The 16805-nt window shown below is 47.5% G+C and overlaps 1 protein-coding gene across 1 annotated transcript in view; it reads left to right on the forward strand.

Moving 5' to 3' along the window:
- TENM4 (teneurin transmembrane protein 4) overlaps positions 1 to 16805 on the forward strand; it is a 1193139-nt gene that overhangs the window by 112726 nt on the left and 1063608 nt on the right. Inside the window, exon 2 of the mRNA XM_085623238.1 lies at positions 653 to 755. The gene's annotated coding sequence lies outside the window, so the exon portion shown is untranslated. The remainder of the gene's footprint in view (positions 1 to 652; positions 756 to 16805) is intronic.

Genomic DNA, 16805 nt, shown 5'->3' on the forward strand with positions numbered 1-16805 from the left:
GGAGTAAAAGGATTGGAAGAATGGAAATCATGTTGTGGATCTGTGGAGGGATATGAAAAGGGGTTCCTTGCGTAAACAGTGTTGGTACGTTAAAGGTCTCTTGAGATGCTTGTATTGAGTTGTTTGGATGCTTTGCGTCTGTTGTGTCTGTACCACAAAACTCAGATCTTTGCCCCTACTTCTCAAGGCCCGCCCTTCTCTGAGCATTAAGACTGTGACGTTTAAAAGTCTATTAGATCCTAAATTGCGTATACTAAATTGTTTAAAATTGTTACTAAAATATTGTCAACTTTCAGAAGATTTTTCTGTTGTTGCACTTTAGATGCATTAGCACTTTTTTATCACTATTGCACTTTATTGCAGGTTTTTGCACATTGTCATTTTGATGGAATCATTGTTGATGCTATTAGCTGCTATAGTCACATTCTTTTAAATGTTGTCATGAAATGTAGAAGTTATTGGATTAATGGTTTCAAGAATCATTTTTTATGTATACCATGTACTAAATGCTCTGCTCAATAAAAAATAAAAATAAAACTTTCTGAAGATTTGAACTAGCAGCATCATTAACTGTGATAAACTCACATAAAAGTCCATTTATAATACCGTCCAAGACCATGACTTCAGTCCTTCCTTTTCATGTTTTCATCAGATTGTCTCCAATGGGTGCCTGAACAAGCCTGCGACCTGGGGATATGGACCTCTTAAAAGACACACCATAGCTACAGAGCAGCCTCAGCACTGCATGGGATTAGGTAAGTGTCAATTAACATTCATTTTATATCCTGTTTTGTTTGTGTCCTACAAAGTAGCAGTATGGATTTGCACACCTAATAGTGTACTCTAATTTCCCTTATGTGTGTTGCACGCTTGTCTTGTCCAGTTGGGTGGCGGAGGCACTTGGAGGAGGACTGTGGTGGGCAGGCGTGGGCGTGGCTTTGGAACATCCTTGGACAGACAAACTGAAATCGAGTGCATACAAATGGTTGTACTCCTGTTTACAGGAAGTATACAGTGTGCAAGTCCAGTCGTTTTACATTGGTATTGTGAAAATATGATTGACGATAATAATACACAGAAGAGGTGGCTTGTGGGTAAGTGTGGCGGATGTTGACTTACGTGGCCTGCTGCTTCCCGAGTTTCACCTGTGTTGTTTTATTGCTTAAGCTTGGTCAATATTCTCTCACCTTACAAAAGCCATAACAATTGGCACTATCAGAAGAGCAGGTGTGGTGCAAGAGCAGTGAGGGGTCCAAGGTGGATGAGGGAGTATAGGGCCCAGCATGGGAGGGGGGGCACAGCATTGTAAGCCAATGGCTGCAGTTGAGAGTCCTAGAGTGGGGGGGTGATGCAGAGTCCAAGGGGGAGGAGTGTGAGATCTAAAGAGGAAGGGATGCTGTAAGGGTCAAGAGGTGGGGAGTACTGCAGAATATATTGGGACCACATGGTCAGGAGGAAGGGAGCAGAGCAGGGCTGATGCAAGATCTGGGTGGGAGTAGCAGAGTGCTGGGGGGGTGGGGCAGCGAAGGCAGGCGGGGTAGCTGGGTGGTCCTGGAGACCACTAGTGAGTCTGGATGAGATGAGTTGCTTGTGTCAGGGTAACTGCACGAGGGGATAGAAGTGAAGATTTCAGAGGAGTGTCATTGTTGACAACTGTGCGGCTGTACACGGCCCCCCAACATAGTTTCAAGACGCACAGCAGGTTAAGGATGGGTGGCTCAAAGTATGTAGATTTGGGAAAAGTTGTGATCAACTCAGTTCATGTATCTGTGGCGACAAATATGGTGTCTCTGTGTGACTCAGTGTTGAATACGCTATTTGGAGATGTCCTCACCAATAAACAAATGGGGCAAGGACGAAGGAAACATGGGGGTCGTGACTTCATTACTTACAAGTGATCTTCATTACACTTCATCTCTTCCTTGTCCCAGACCTTCATCCCTCCTTTCCTTTCCATCTTTTACTGGCTTTTCACTAACCATGTAAAACTACTGAATTAGAAGTGGAGGACATGATGGGAGGAGAGATAGAATATTGGTACCAACCTTCTCGGGAGAGGGTTTAATTTTTATTTGGGGTGGCATATGGGCTGGCCTGAGGAAGAGATTATAGGCCTTATTACGAGTTTAGCGGTCCTCCTGTTCGCCCGCCACCTCCGTGCTGAAAGGAGGATCGCCAAGCCCATAGTGTGCCCGCCTGCCGTATTACGAGTGAATCCATGGCGGACGGGCAGGGCTGCAGCGGTCTCACGGCCGTGGGCTGTTAGGCTCATAGGATAGCCTTACATGGAGCCTGCCACCGTGACAGCGCCTGCAGCACGTTCCTGCTTGGTGTGGCATGCATGCCATACCATGCAGGAACAGGGTCCAATTACAGGGGGGCACAACATGTGTCCACTCCACATGCACACCCAGGCCCAGATCTCACAGGGGGCCCTGTTAGGGCCCTTTTAATTACTTCTCTGCCACCCTTTTCATGGTGGGCTTACCACATGAAAAGGACGGTGAAAAGACAACTTGTAATATGCTTGACAGTGCCGGCAGCGGTACGACCAGCATATTCAGGCCGGTTGCAGACCGGATGGCCCAGCGGGATCCTTGATTCCGGCAGAGCAGGTGGTCTCATGGTGGTTTGACCACCACACTCAGAATACTGCAGGCGGACCTGCAGTATGGCGGTGGTCGGACCGCCACCACGAGTACGGCGGTCCTGAGGACCACTGTGCTCGTAATTAGGCCCTGTGTGTGATAAAGTTCACCCATACATAATAGGGGCATTTTGACCAATACTAAGTGCTACTGTAACACCTTGATGCACTAATATTATTATTGCACTGCATTAGCACTTTAAACGAAGAATTATCAGAGCAGATGTGCTCTACTTGCTTATTTGCCATCCTTGGAAGCTCGGGTCCTGGATATGAATTCCAACATCGGCACTTGGTTGTAAATCGTGTGATTTGGGGCAAATCGTTTAACCTAAATGTGTCTAAAATTGTGAAGGTGTGAAATGCAATTAGTTCAAAGAAGGAAGTCCCAAGCTGAAGGTACAGCACTGCATTGCTTCTCAGCTAGGTTTGTACTATACACATGCCAGTACATACATCTTATGATGTGGTGCCGCATATCCTGCACATTTTTGCAGCTGATTACAACCTTCCTTGCTGATGTTAACCTGACACAGAATTGTTATGATCTGAAGTGGAATTACAGAATCTCAACAAATTTGCGGTAATGGAGATTTGCGGTAAGCCATTTGTGGCCTCTTTGAAAAGCACTCAAAGTGTGCACCTCTGTCGCCTCATTAAGACGGGGGGGGGGGGTGCGAAATTCACATCATTATGTGAAATTCTACAATAATTGCGTAAAATGACATGAAAAACTGGCACTTAAAGCTACACTTTGAGCTACATAGCTACATTTTAGCATTGTATTCTTAAGTCCATTTTGTACATGATTATGCATTTCGCACCATGCAATTATGCAATTAGCACAAAAAAAACTGCTGCGGCCTGTGCAGGTAAGAGCGGTGGGGCAGGGGGGCTAGGCCGGAAGGGGATTCGACAGATGACCACGAGGCAAAATTAAATACATAATTAATGTTCCCTCTTCATCGTTTGTCGAAATCCTTCCCCACCCCCCACACCCCCGGCCACACCGCTCTTACCTGCACGGGCCGCGGCTGCAAAAAGCAAAAGCGCCACGCACAGCACCTGCTTGCATTCTGGTCATTCACATTGCTCCTGCGCTAAAATTTTGCTGCGAACATGGTGGAATTATGATTCAAGATGTCATGAATATTTTGAGGAATTTCGCGTAACAAGCGTAACACAAAATTTGCAAAATAATGCAAGATTACGTTGACGTAATGGAAATTTAATTGCTGGCTAATACGGACCCTGTGTAAGGGGTGTATCCATAATGTGAAATGCAGGGAATGGGAAACCCCTAGAATGGATTCAGGGGCTGGCATCTGCAGATGAAGGGGGTCTCACAGCTTCTCCCTTGCGGATTCTCCACAAGCCCCTGAGCAGTGCATAATAATCAAGTTGGCCAGGTTATTCTAACAGTAATTATCTGCCAGGCATTTCCAGCGGCTCCCACCTTTCGATTCAAGAGGCAGACGCGACAGCCGACATTGCAGCGTCGTGGTAAATTATCATTCAGTTACAGCGACTTCGATCCCATATGAATGCAGATGAAGCCAACAGCAACCCTCTTTTCACCACAGTCTGCACTCCCACATATGTGCGTTTTTCTCAGATGCGTGGGGTATCCGCGTGTCCACCTGCCGCGCGCCCATGGCGCAATTACCGAAGGATTTGGAGATTAAAAATAGTGTCTATTTTGAGATGGCTTTTGATCAGGAAGATATTTTCATTACAATTTTTAATTGAGCATGAAAGTTCAAAAGGGTAAATCAGCAGCTCATTATCTAGAAAATTGCGCATCACAGAATCGCGCTCAGCTTATCTCACTACCTGGACAATTGGAATATCGATGGACAGGCGCGGCCAGGCAGAGAGAAGGGCACTTCCGGGTCGGGGGCACACTGTTGCGTCATGTCCTAGGTGGTGCACTCATGACCACCAATGCCAAGTGTGCAGGATGGGAGTGAGCTGTTTACTACACCAGGTCAGTACTGACACCAGGGGGCGAGAGGGTTACTTTGTGCAGTAACCACATCTAATTCTCAGTTGTCCTTATGAAAATGAGGAATTACATGCAGAACTTGGTGCTTCCTGCAACAATGTCTGCAATTTGCTCATGTATTTGAATTTATTGTGTATTTTCAACTGGAACATTTTGGAAGGTTTGACCTGCCGAATTCAGCGGGGGGAAATTGCAGGAGGCACGCTGTGTCCTGCACAATTGTTAATTCCATTCCCAGTGGCAGCTGCTACCGAACAGACTAGTGGGGCAGGGGGGGGGAATGATTTTGTTTTAGCACATACCTGGGTACTGCCGGCGCCTCTTCTCCCTCCTATACTCTTCTGACTCAAAGGCTCCCAGACTCCCCTAGCCAATCACGATGCTGACACCTTCATGAGAGTAGCGCCGTGATTAGTCTGAGTGGCCTGTCGTTCAGACAGGGAGTGGAAGCCTGTGCATGTTCACCACCTGGCCTTGCAATACAGCCGGGTGGAGAACATGCTAAGTGCGCATGACAGTGTGGCCGTCCCAAGGCGCCCGTCAAACCATCATGCGCACTTAAGAGAGTGCCCACCACTCCTTCCCCTGCTCTGGACTGCCTAGCCCCGCACATGCATGGAAACCAACTGAGCCAGTATGGAAAAATAAAGTGATAATAACTGCGTTAATATCACTTTATTTTTCCTTTTTAGGTCTCGGCTCGAAGGCTGCGCTTGCGCAGTCTCGCTCCGAGATTTAATGTTTCGGAGTGGGGCTTTAACCCGCCCCTTTTTTTTTACCTCTTCTCCATTGGCTGGCCTCTTAAATGCTGGTCAGCCATTGGAGAAGAGGTTTGTCTCTCCAAACAAGCCCCGTCTTTTTCAGATTCGGGGGCGTGTTTTTTCGAATCTTTCTCTCCTCTGGAATGTAAACATTCCAGCCAATGGCAAGAGGAGAGAAAGAAAAAACACGCCCCGAATCCGAAAACGCCGCTGCGTTTCTCTGAGGCATTTCTGCTTCACCTCAGAGAAAGGCGGTGGTGTTAATGGTGTCCTCTTCCCCTGCTGTCGGCTCCCGTGTTCGGCTGCTGCTCTGGTCTCCTCCTCCCTGCCACCTTTGTGAGTGGGGAACAAGGTTCGAGTCCCGACGTCGGCGTAACATCTTTGATTTGAGGCTTGTTTCAGAACAGATTCATCGACTAAATAGCGACTTTCGATAGCAATTAAACTGAAATCAAGCTCGGTCCGGAAGCAGAGGCGGCGGCCGGAACACAATCATATGTGTCATCTCATCTTTCTTCTGATTTTCGTGACATGTGACGTATTCTCAGCCCCGGACTCGTCGCCCCCCACCCCACACCCCCAGCTTTTAAAACCCAGGTAATGTGCAAAAATCACGTAAACAGTTTCCGGCCGGGATCCGGGGTCGAGCTGGTGCCAACCGGTGGAAATCCCTGAAATGCCACTTATCAAATTCCATAGTATTTTTAACGCGGGGTCTCCTGCTGAAGAAATTATATTTTCTTATGCTTTTGTGTTTGCAGTGAAATGAGTCCGGATCGGGGGATTAAAAAGAATTGTAAAGGCTAAAATTATTCTGTTTTCCGGTAGGACCCGATGTTGGTTTCTACCCCGCCCCTTCCTCTGCTGCCGGGTGCACCCCGTGTATATGGGGGCACTATAAAAGAAAGAGAATCCTTGTTTTCCGTCTGTAAAGGGAAAGAGACGAGTTCGGTACATGTCCTGCGTGCTGGGGGCGGGTGGTATTTTTCGCGTCTAAGATCTGCTGTCCCCCCCACCTCCTCCAGTTGTCAGCCATGATAAATACACTGAGGCTTCAAGGCGCTGTTTCTCCCCTCCCTAAGCTCTCTTGTGATGATGAAACGTGCCGAGGCTTCAAGGCGCTGTTCCCCCCCCCCCTCCAGTTGTCAGCCATGATAAATACACTGAGTCTTCAAGGCGCTGTTCCGCCCCCCTCCCGCCCCCAGTTGGCAGCCATGATAAATATACTGAGGCTTCAAGGCGCTGGTTCTCCCCTCTCTAAGCTCTCTTGTGATGATGACACGTGCCGAGGCTTCAAGGCGCTGTAGTGGTGTGTCCCACTGAAGCGCCCCGCGGTGCTGCTGTGCTCTGTCACACACAGGGACCGAGATCCTGCACACAAACATGCCCCCCTCAGTACCCCCCCCTCCCCATCCTAACCGCGGCCTCTCTGGGCAGATACACATTTATTCAGCCTTTTCACTGTTTTTAACCCAGAAGCAGCTGGTATGGTTTGCTCTGACTGTGCTTGGAAGTGGTGCCCCCCCCCCCTCGGAACTTCTGGGATATTTATCCCAGTTTGCCCGAGTGAACCATCTGAGGGTCAGAGGCGGATATCCGCCGATTATTGCTTATATCACCGGCTGCCGGCTTTAAAGAGGTCGAAGAGCCTCGAGTGGGCGGGGCCTGGGTGACCATCAGTTGGGGGGAAGGGGGGGGGCACGGAGAGACGCCGAGGCTCCTCGCATGATAAAAACAAACCCTTAGTTGTCCCAGGGGGGTCAGTGAACAATCCCTGTGGACTTGCCAAAGCTTGGACTAGAAGCCAGGACTCTAAGTCCAGGGTCACGCGGTAGCCACGCCAGCTAAGCATTAGAGAAACATCCTACATCTGTATGGGAATGCCCATTGTTTTACTCTACAAATAGGGCCTCTAGTGGAAACGATACATGGACCTAAACATTTTTGCCCTTTATATATAGCACGAACTTGGCCCAACCATACACCCTTGTCAGTCATATATATATATATATATATATATATATATATATATATATATATATATATACTGCACTATGACGTCATTGACATGTTGGGGAGTAATGTGTTCTACCAGTACTGGATGTTTAACCTTTTTTTTCAAAAAGGGCATCACATGCCTCCATGTTTTTTCCTTTAATATATTTTGTTTTACACTTTGCTGCTACAGATTTATTAGTAAAGAAGGTTAGTTATCATCGAACCTGCAGTCTTGTTATGGAACAAGTATTCAAGTCATAAATGGCATCTCTCCCTGAAGAGGATTAACTGGGCACATTGCTGTTGTATGAAGTTCAAAAGCATTATCGCCCTCTATGAGATTTTGAGGTAGGTTTAAGTTGCGGGCATTAACTTCGATGAAGTGCCTGCGTTCCAAGCCGTTGTGACTTGACAGTCTGAAGCATGGCCAGATAACATTATTCGGTTCTGTTGTAGAGAGATGAGAGCTTGGGTAAAATGCCTAATGTTTACTTACAGGTTGGAGAAGTTTTCTGTATCTGCTAAGCTTGTTGCTGTGTGGTCATCTAAGCGCTATCTCTTATACAGGGAAACTGTATATGTACACTTATGCCACTAAGGCGATGTGCAATGTAACTTTGACTCTGGTGTTTAATGTTCTTCCTAGAGAGAGATCGGAGTTTTGTCTAGTGGAAGTTTTGACTCCTGGAAAGGTAGCACATAGGGTTAATGTGCCTGCAGCAAAGAACATGTACCATGCAGATCACAAAGTGCACATAATGTAAATAGGTCAGTGGGCTACTGCGTGTGTGTGTGTGTAGGTGGCTCTATTTGTGTGTGGGTTGCTCTATGTGAGTGGCTCTGTTGGTGGCTCTGTGTGTGTGGGTGGTTTTGTGTGTGGCTCTGTGTGTGGGTGCAAATGCAATAGGTCTCGAATTTGAGAGTGATTAAGCTATTGACATTGTAAATAACAATGCCGTTTCTTTAACCCCTCCCCTGCTCATGACGGAGCCATTCCGTCATGAGCCACGGTTGCCGTGTGCTCATGACGGAGTGGTTCCGTGATGCCCCGCCGTTTGCGGCCGCTCTGCCCACGCGGCGCTTATTCCCCGCCTGTGCGGGCGATTAGCGCCGTGGGCGGAGTCATGACGGAACCACTCCGTCATGAGCACAGCTCAACCGTGGCTCATGACGGAGTGGCTCCGTCATGAGCACAGCGCCACCGCGCTGCCCCTCCCCCACCCCCCCAGCGCTGCGGCGGAATTCCCGCCGCAGCGAAGGGGTTAAATGTTTTAAAAACATAAACAAAAATAATGTCATGAGCAATGCCAATAGCTCTAACTTTAACAATGCCGAGACCATTGCATTGCAAATGCTTGTTGAACTGCTCAGAGAGAAGTGGGGTGACGCCGCTGTCCATTCCCTGAGCTAACAAAGTTTTGCTCAAGGACTGGAATTTCGAGACTCTCTCAGAATCGTGCGTATGTTGTTCTTCTACAAACCCTTCTTGCATCATTACACAAGTCCCCATGATAATTAGGGAAGGTGTTTTTACGCTGAGTGGGCTCAAAATGTGCAATTGTGCAATAAATATTAAACATGGTGCAATGCAGCCGTTTCCTGCCACCTCTGTAAATGAGAAAGGCCTAGGAGTGCAGAAGGTTGGCGTAAACTCCAGTGCACTTCTGTAATCCAGACCGTGGCTTGCACACTTGAATCTTCAGAAGCATTATCCTCAGGGAAATCTATTTATCTTCCCCCACTCCCCCTTTGACCCTCCTCAATGACTCGCTAAAGAAGGGAAACGTTCCTGATATACACAAATCAGCGGTTGTCATACCTATTATTAAAAAACCTGACGCTGATCCTTCCTCCCCCTCCAACTACCGTCCCATTTCCCTACTGCCTTACCTAGCAAAAATTTTGGAAACTCACGTCACAACCACCTTAAGCACTCATGTTGAAATCAATCACTGTCTTTCCCCCCGTCAATCCGGCTTTCGCCCATTGCACTCCACCGAGAAAGTGGTGATCTCGGTAATGGACGTGCTACGTGAAGGCATTGACACCAACCTTCCGCAAGCCTTGATTTGATTAGATCTGTCCGCCGCCTTTGACACGGTGGATCATTCCATTCTTCTCAGCCGTGTCAGGGCGGCGGGCATAGAAGGTTCTGCCTTCTCGTGGATTGAGTCCTTCCTCACAGGGAGGGCCCAAGCCGTCCATTTGGCCAATTTCACCGCTGACTTTCGCAAAGTGGAGTGCGGAGTCCCTCAAGGCTCATCACTTTCCCCACTTTTATTTAATTTGTACATCTATCCCCTCATTTTTTCGTTACAGCAGATGGAGGTCACGGTGTTTAACTACGCTGATGATCTCCAGCTAATCTTTAATCTCTCCAACTCCCCCTCATCTGCTTCCAATGTTCAGACCGTAATGACATTCATTCAGGACTGGATGAACTGCAACCACCTCAAACTCAATCCGGACAAGACTGAGTTAGTCCTGACCGGAGGTGGTTGCAGTCCATGGACCTCTGCCCACTGGCCCTTGTCACTTGGTGCTCCCCCTCTTCCTGTCTCTAAGGTCAAAACTCTTGGGATTTTTCTTAACACACAACTCTCTATTCACTCACATGTGGGTTCAGTGGTCTCTGCTTGTTTCTTTTCTTTAAGACTAATTAGGAAAGTATCCCGCTTTTTTTCCCTTCCTGCTTTAAAAATCATTGTGCTGGCCATGGTACTGTCGAGAGTTGACTATGGTAACATCATTTACAATGGAGCTCCAGCATATGCGTTCCAACGTTTGCAGCTCATTCAGAATCAAGCGGCTCGTTTGATCTATGGCTTACCCAAATACCATCGTGCCACTCCCCTGCTTAAAGCTTTGCATTGGCTCCCGGTGAGGGAGCGTGCTCTTTTTAAACTGGGTTGCCTTACCTTTCAGGCTAGATCAGGTACAGCCCCCGAGTTCATTTGCGCCGCCATAAAACCGTACCTCCCAGGTCGTGAACTCCGCTCTGCCCATAGGGCTTTCCTCATCATTCCTCGTTTCAAGAAAAAGAAATCTGGCGGAGCGAAATTTGCTGTTCTCGCCCCACTTTTCTGGAATTCTCTCCCTCCTGCTCTCCGATCTTCTCCGTCATACACACAGTTTCGGAAAGACCTTAAAACCCTGTTATTTGAGCAAGCTTATACTGTCTAGCCCTTCTGCCGACCGCTACTGCATCACTTAAAGCGCCATGAAACCGCATGGTATACGTGCGCTTAACAAATGCTTTTAAATTCAAATTACTGATGCAAGAAATGAGTGCAATGGTACCAGTGGTAAATTACACCCACTTCTGCAGCGGTCAATACATCAAATCAGAAACCATAAACATTGCTGTGCCTGTTAAGGCTGTTCCTAAAAAGCCCCAAACAAGATCGTCATAAGCGAGACAGATACATAAATTAAAATACCACCACTCTCCCTTCTACAGACCTAGCACAGACCATCTTCCGAAGCAGTGCTTCAAATGGAAATACAGAAGTGCTGGTACTCACGATCCACAGTGCCTGTTTTGTTCTGGGAAGTGCCTGTACTCTCCCATTATTTGTATTTCAGCAGTCCTGCAGGAGCAGAACTAATGTACAGAGAGAACGTGATTCGTCCAAGAACACACAGTTTCTTCAAGTGAGTGTCATGACCGGACTTGTTTATTGTTGACAAAAATATTTCATCATAGCAACAAGAGAGCAGAATGTTAAGACATCGACGAAGCCTGCACTCAGTGCGCCCAAATGCATTATGGTAAATGTAGTGCATGATAGCAGTTACTTCAGTGGCAGTCTTTAGTTTTTCACCTTTGTTGGTGCAGCCAGTGCTGTGCACCTCTGGACACCTGCTTCAGGATAGTTGTCCTTCTTCAGTAGTGAGCAACACATTGCTTTGTGGGTGCTGGAAATGCTGCCCAAAGTCATCTCTGGTTTCTGTACAACTCACCAGGAGCAGATGCATCAACTAGAGCTGGTCAGCTCATTAATTAAAGAGAGTCATTTCCAACAAAAAAAGAGTGGGAGCACACTTTCTCACATACCATCACTTAGTTTGCCCCAGTGCATTATGGTAAATTCAGTGCATGATAGCTCTTACTTCAGTTGCAGTCTTTAGCTTTTCACCCTTGTTGGTGCAGCCAGTGCTGTGTATCTCTAGACACGTTTCAGGATAGTTGTCCTTCTTCAGTAGAGAGCAACACATTTTTTTGGGGGGTGCTGGAAATGTTGAGACGACGGCAGCATTTCATGCACTGCATTTACCGTGATGCAGTTGGGTGAATTGTGTGCTAGGAGGAGAGGCAGGGTGCTCCCATCCTCTTTTTTTTTTAGCATTCACAAGGGAAAAAGGGTCTCAAGGGGACCCCTTCCCATTTGCGAATGGGTTAACACCTCCAAGATTTTACAAATGGATTTCGGTCACAAAACATTGATACATTCCTTACTAAATAGCTATTTGGAAACTGCGCCCTAAACAAGCCCTTTCCAAGTAGTGATCCTTTATGGGTTCCTAAACCCATTTTACCCTGCAGTGACGTGTTACTGAATTGGAAAATGGGTTCAGTGCATGACAAAAAAGCCATTTTGCATTTGAAAATCCTGTGATTTTAAGAACTGCAAAATCACTTTGTGCATCAGGCCTAGAACTCTATGCACATTCAATCACTGGCCTCTTTGCAGAACTATTCTCTATTAATTGTGACAGAGATGTTTTTTAATGCCATTTATTCTCAATGGTATTTCTAGACGGTAATTTGAAGGGGGCACACATTGGGCTACAGATAAAACTGGTGGGGCCACTTAAAATGTTTAGATCTGAGTTTGTATGTATTTATGTATTCTGGTAGAGCAATTTGAAATTCTTATAAAAAGCTCTCCATGTCAGAATGATACGCAATCTTTACGAGAAATGCAAAATGTTAGAGCATATATGAAAGCTGCTGATATCAGGAAGCCATGGTCTTTCAGTCCAGTGAAATATTACCAAACCAGGCTGAAACAATAGAAGAGTAAATTATCTAGATAAGTCCTACTGTGTGATTCTGTGACCTGCAGCCTTCACGCGTGGAAGCGTGCAATGCCTACCTGATGAGATGCGGCTGTTTGATGTCAGCGTTATTTTGGAAGCCTCTCTGGGCATGTCTGTGAAGCCCTTCGATTGTCCGCGGCCAGCGTACAGGACCACCACAAGGACACCAGGGCTGAGAGGGCAGCGCTTGAAGCCACCCAACCGCTGGCATTTGCAGATGCTCAGAGAGGCTTATCAATGCACGGTGCAACTGCATGCAAGTCGCGGAGGGGACCTTGCACAATGGCGGAGCCCCGGTGTCATTTCTCAAAGCCGCTACCAAGGACAATGCCTACTTTGTGTCGACGCAGGCAGCGAGGATCCAGGCTCATTTATCACACAGGCACAGCAGTCGCCGTCCTTTAAACAGTTTGACCCTTGCCTACACGGCTGTGTGCGGGGCACAAACAAATGATGAGACGATGGAGCTTGTACTTTAGTAAATTCTCTGACAATAGATCCTCTTGATTTTTCTGCCTGATACACAGCAGTGCAAGATAAACCTTGAAAGACACTCTATTGCTTGATCGGGGAGTCTATGGATCACTCTTCTGCAGAGGTCAATCTTTGAACGCTCCCATGTACTCGGGTCATGGATCAAATACGCTCCATTTGATGTTTAAGACTTATTACATTGTCCAAATGGATGAGGAGATGATGGAGAAGAATCTCCTGTTTATGGGTGAGATACGCATGCCCCCTGCTCTCACGACGTGACCAACACACAGGGGAAGCCTCATAGCTGCCTACAAAGAGCTTGTATCTTGATTGGCAGGCTGGTGTTTTATTAAACTGTGCCACTGAAATGCTCACAAGAGCATATCAAGAAACAGATATAAAACAGTGATGACAAATTTACAAGCCATTGGTAACAGCAATACTGAGAGGTCCATCTATTCTCGCCACAGTCCAAAATCACCATCATCCTCATAGTAGATGGTGTATATTAGCAGGGCGTGAGGATTTAGGGAGTGGTATCAAGGTCATCTGACACTGTCACCCTCCCCTTTCACCCACACAAGGGCCAACATGTCGTATTCAAGGAAAGTGGATTACAACTGCATGCATGTCTGGAATGATCACTCGAGCACCGACTAGGCTGATCCTGTGTCTGAACGCCTGCTGTTTACTAATTCGGTGCCAGGCATCGCCGCATGCAGCTCCTGTTGGTACGTACCCAACGTATGGACTCTGCTCAGGGTATGATGGATAAAATCTGACACAAAATAGGTGGTATGCGGATGGTGTTGGCTATCAAGTGCTATGCCTTTCCACCTCATTTGTAGGCTATCAGAGAGCAAAGTGTGAGGAAACAAAGAAATGAGAGACTATTCGGTGACACCCCAGATTATCCACCCCCTGACACCCAGACAGGGAAAATCCGGTGGCTGTTTCCTGGCAGGTACTGTACCACTCCTCACGGGAGTATCCCAAGGAAAGAGACATCCATATCCACCATGGGTGCCCTGGTGAAAGCACACTATAAAATGTATGACCCGGGTGATGATCCAGGTGGGTTGATGAAGCACAAACCCAGGAGCAGGGCAGGCCCTACTTCGGATTGATCAGGACGGCCCCCTAGGCGGAAAGAAAATGTGGTGTTTGTTGTGGGACCAGGGGGAGGGTTCATTGTGGTGACACGGCAGGAGGTGTGAGGAAGATGGGAGAAGGGCAGAGAGTCAATCAATCAATCTGGATTTATAAAGCGTGGCGAATCACCCACGAGGGTATCCAGGCGCTTAGAGCCGTGCTCCTTTAGGGGGGTTCAGATGACCAGCCATGTCTTTAGTCCTTTCCTGAATTCCTGAAGTGAGGCTGCAGTCCTTAGTTGCAGGGAGGGGTTGTTGCGAAACTTTGCTGTGAGCTGGAAGAAAGAGCGTCCTCCACTGTTGCTTCGACGGATCTGGGGGGGGGGTGCGAGTAAGAGGGAGGCGGAGCGCAGGTGTCTGGAGGTAGGGGAATTTCATGAGGTGGTTGATGTTGACAAGGCTGGAGCAAAATGAGAAGGGTGCTGTTGTTGTCTTAACCTAATGCACACAGCTCCATGCTCGCCCCTCAGAATATTTATTTTCTTTGTGCATTTTTTATATAGCGCGAACTCGACCCGAAGGTATTAGAGCGCTGTACATGAGCACCGTATTTACATTACATTTTCAGGGGAGATTAAGTGATTTGCCCAGAATCACAGGATGTGGACGCGACCTCGAGGCTCGAACCCTGGTTTCCTGCACCAAAGTCGGCAGCGCAGCCGACGGACCACATGCCCTCCCCGCCCTGGGCCCAGTTCGCCCATGCTCAAGGATGGCCCTGCCTCCAAGATCTATGTTTCTGCCATCTCTATAACTTTGCTACAAGCAGAGACAGAGAGAGACAAACATTCCAACAGTGGTATATGGTAGAGCCACCATGGAAGAATGGACACTGGTACTAGTTTTAAGGAGCACTTAAAAGGTGACACTGGCGGTACCGTTGGCTTGCCCTCCACACGGGGTGGCAGGGAAGCTGACCACACATTGGAAAACACTTCTCGGGTAACATGTTGGCACCCTGCCCCGCCATATCATTACCAGCTCTGCTCTAAACAGAGGCACCAGCCAGGCCCTGTGACTCCAGCGGTTGTGTTAATTGCATTAGGAGGGTAGAGCGCGCGCAGGGGTCTCCTGCAAGGATGCTGAGTCTAATTCTTGCAGCTTCTAGAAGCTTTCCAGGACTGTGGCAATTAATTATTTAGAACAGCAATCAATCAGGGGTTGGATGTACTAATCAAACACATTCCTGCTCGTGAGCGCTGCACACTTCAAGATATCGATCGGTGCGAGAGGCCATGGAGAGGGGTATTTCACAGACGCTGCACTTAAACCCTCCGGTGTCAAGTCTTTGACACCATCTGCTGGTCCCGGCACAACACCTAGTGCCAGGCTGTCTGCGCGGAAACCACTGCTTTCCCTCCCCGTGCCCTTGTCCACAGTCAAGGAAGTTCGATTCGGGCGGGAACAAAATTGAAAGTTCTTAGGACTGTGAAAAAAAAACATTGGATAGGAAGTTCAATTCTCTGTTATCCGATCCATGGAATCTAAGCAGGGCCAGCTGATGGGGGTCATAGAAGGCTTCTCTGACATGGTGGGTGGGCCCACCAGTGGCGGCTCCTCAGCTATGGTGGAGGAGCATCGCCCACCACATTTAAGCAGTGCAAAGTAAAGGAAACATAAAATATACTGGTTTTATGCTGCTTTGCGGGCGAGTGGGCTCGGCTGCTCTGCTCTCGGAGCAAGGCAGGGGTGGAGTGGTTTGCACTCCTATGTGCACATGACTGTTTGGCCAGCCCTCTCGGGCCACCCAAAACAGTCATGCGCACTTCCCCTGTTGCATTACAGCCTGCGTGGAGAACATGCCCAGGCCCCAATTCCCTGGATGAGTATCAAACCAGGACGCTCAGACGTTGTGATTGGTCAGGGGAGCCTGGGTGCTTAACGCTGCAATGCAGTGTTGTGATTGGTCAGGGGAGCCTGTCTGTGCTTCCTGTTTCTCGAGTCAGACGAGGAGAGCAGGAGCAGAGACGCGAGACCTGGCGGCAAGGTAAGTATTATTATTTTTTTTACATTGCGTCCCCCCTCCTTGCCCCCCCCTGCCCCATCACCCGCGAGCTGTCACTGGAACCTACACGAGGCTAGCTCTGACTCTTGCCCGGCCCTAGACTCCAGTTACAACACAAGCCACGGACGAGCTAGGTCACTGCCGCCCTCACCCCTACTCCTTTATGCAGTTTTGTTAGAGAAAAATAAACCAGCAGCTTCCTGAAATCTGAAGGGAATCTGTTGCATCACAGTAAGAGCATGAATATAATAAAATGCGTGTAATATGTGCGTCCACGAACTCAGACATCTTGCATGCTTTTCTTAGGCCAAAGATGGCTCGCCTCTAACTTGGCTCTAGCTATGAATTTGGTGGCTGGACACCATCTACTAAGTGTAGGTGAGTTCTGGAGGGTAAACCATAAGTAGGGTTCCTGGTGTTATAATACTTATTTTTTCAACATTTCAGTCTGTATTTATCCATATTTATTTGTTGCATATTTTTTCTGTATTTATCCATTTTTATTTTGTGTTTACTATATAAATGAAGCTGCAATGGGTATTTTTCTACATTTATTTCAATGATAAATCTATACTTGCATTTGAATGTCCTAATGGTATCAGTTGTATACAGTGCAATAGCGTTATCTGAAAACACTTGCATTGTGGAATAGCATACATACCTGTAGATCTGCACCTAATTAAACTTAATTAAGAAATCTATTGCATTTCTTCATCTC

The sequence above is a fragment of the Triturus cristatus genome, chromosome 8 (assembly GCF_964204655.1).
Source record: "Triturus cristatus chromosome 8, aTriCri1.1, whole genome shotgun sequence".
NCBI lineage: Eukaryota > Metazoa > Chordata > Amphibia > Caudata > Salamandridae > Triturus > Triturus cristatus.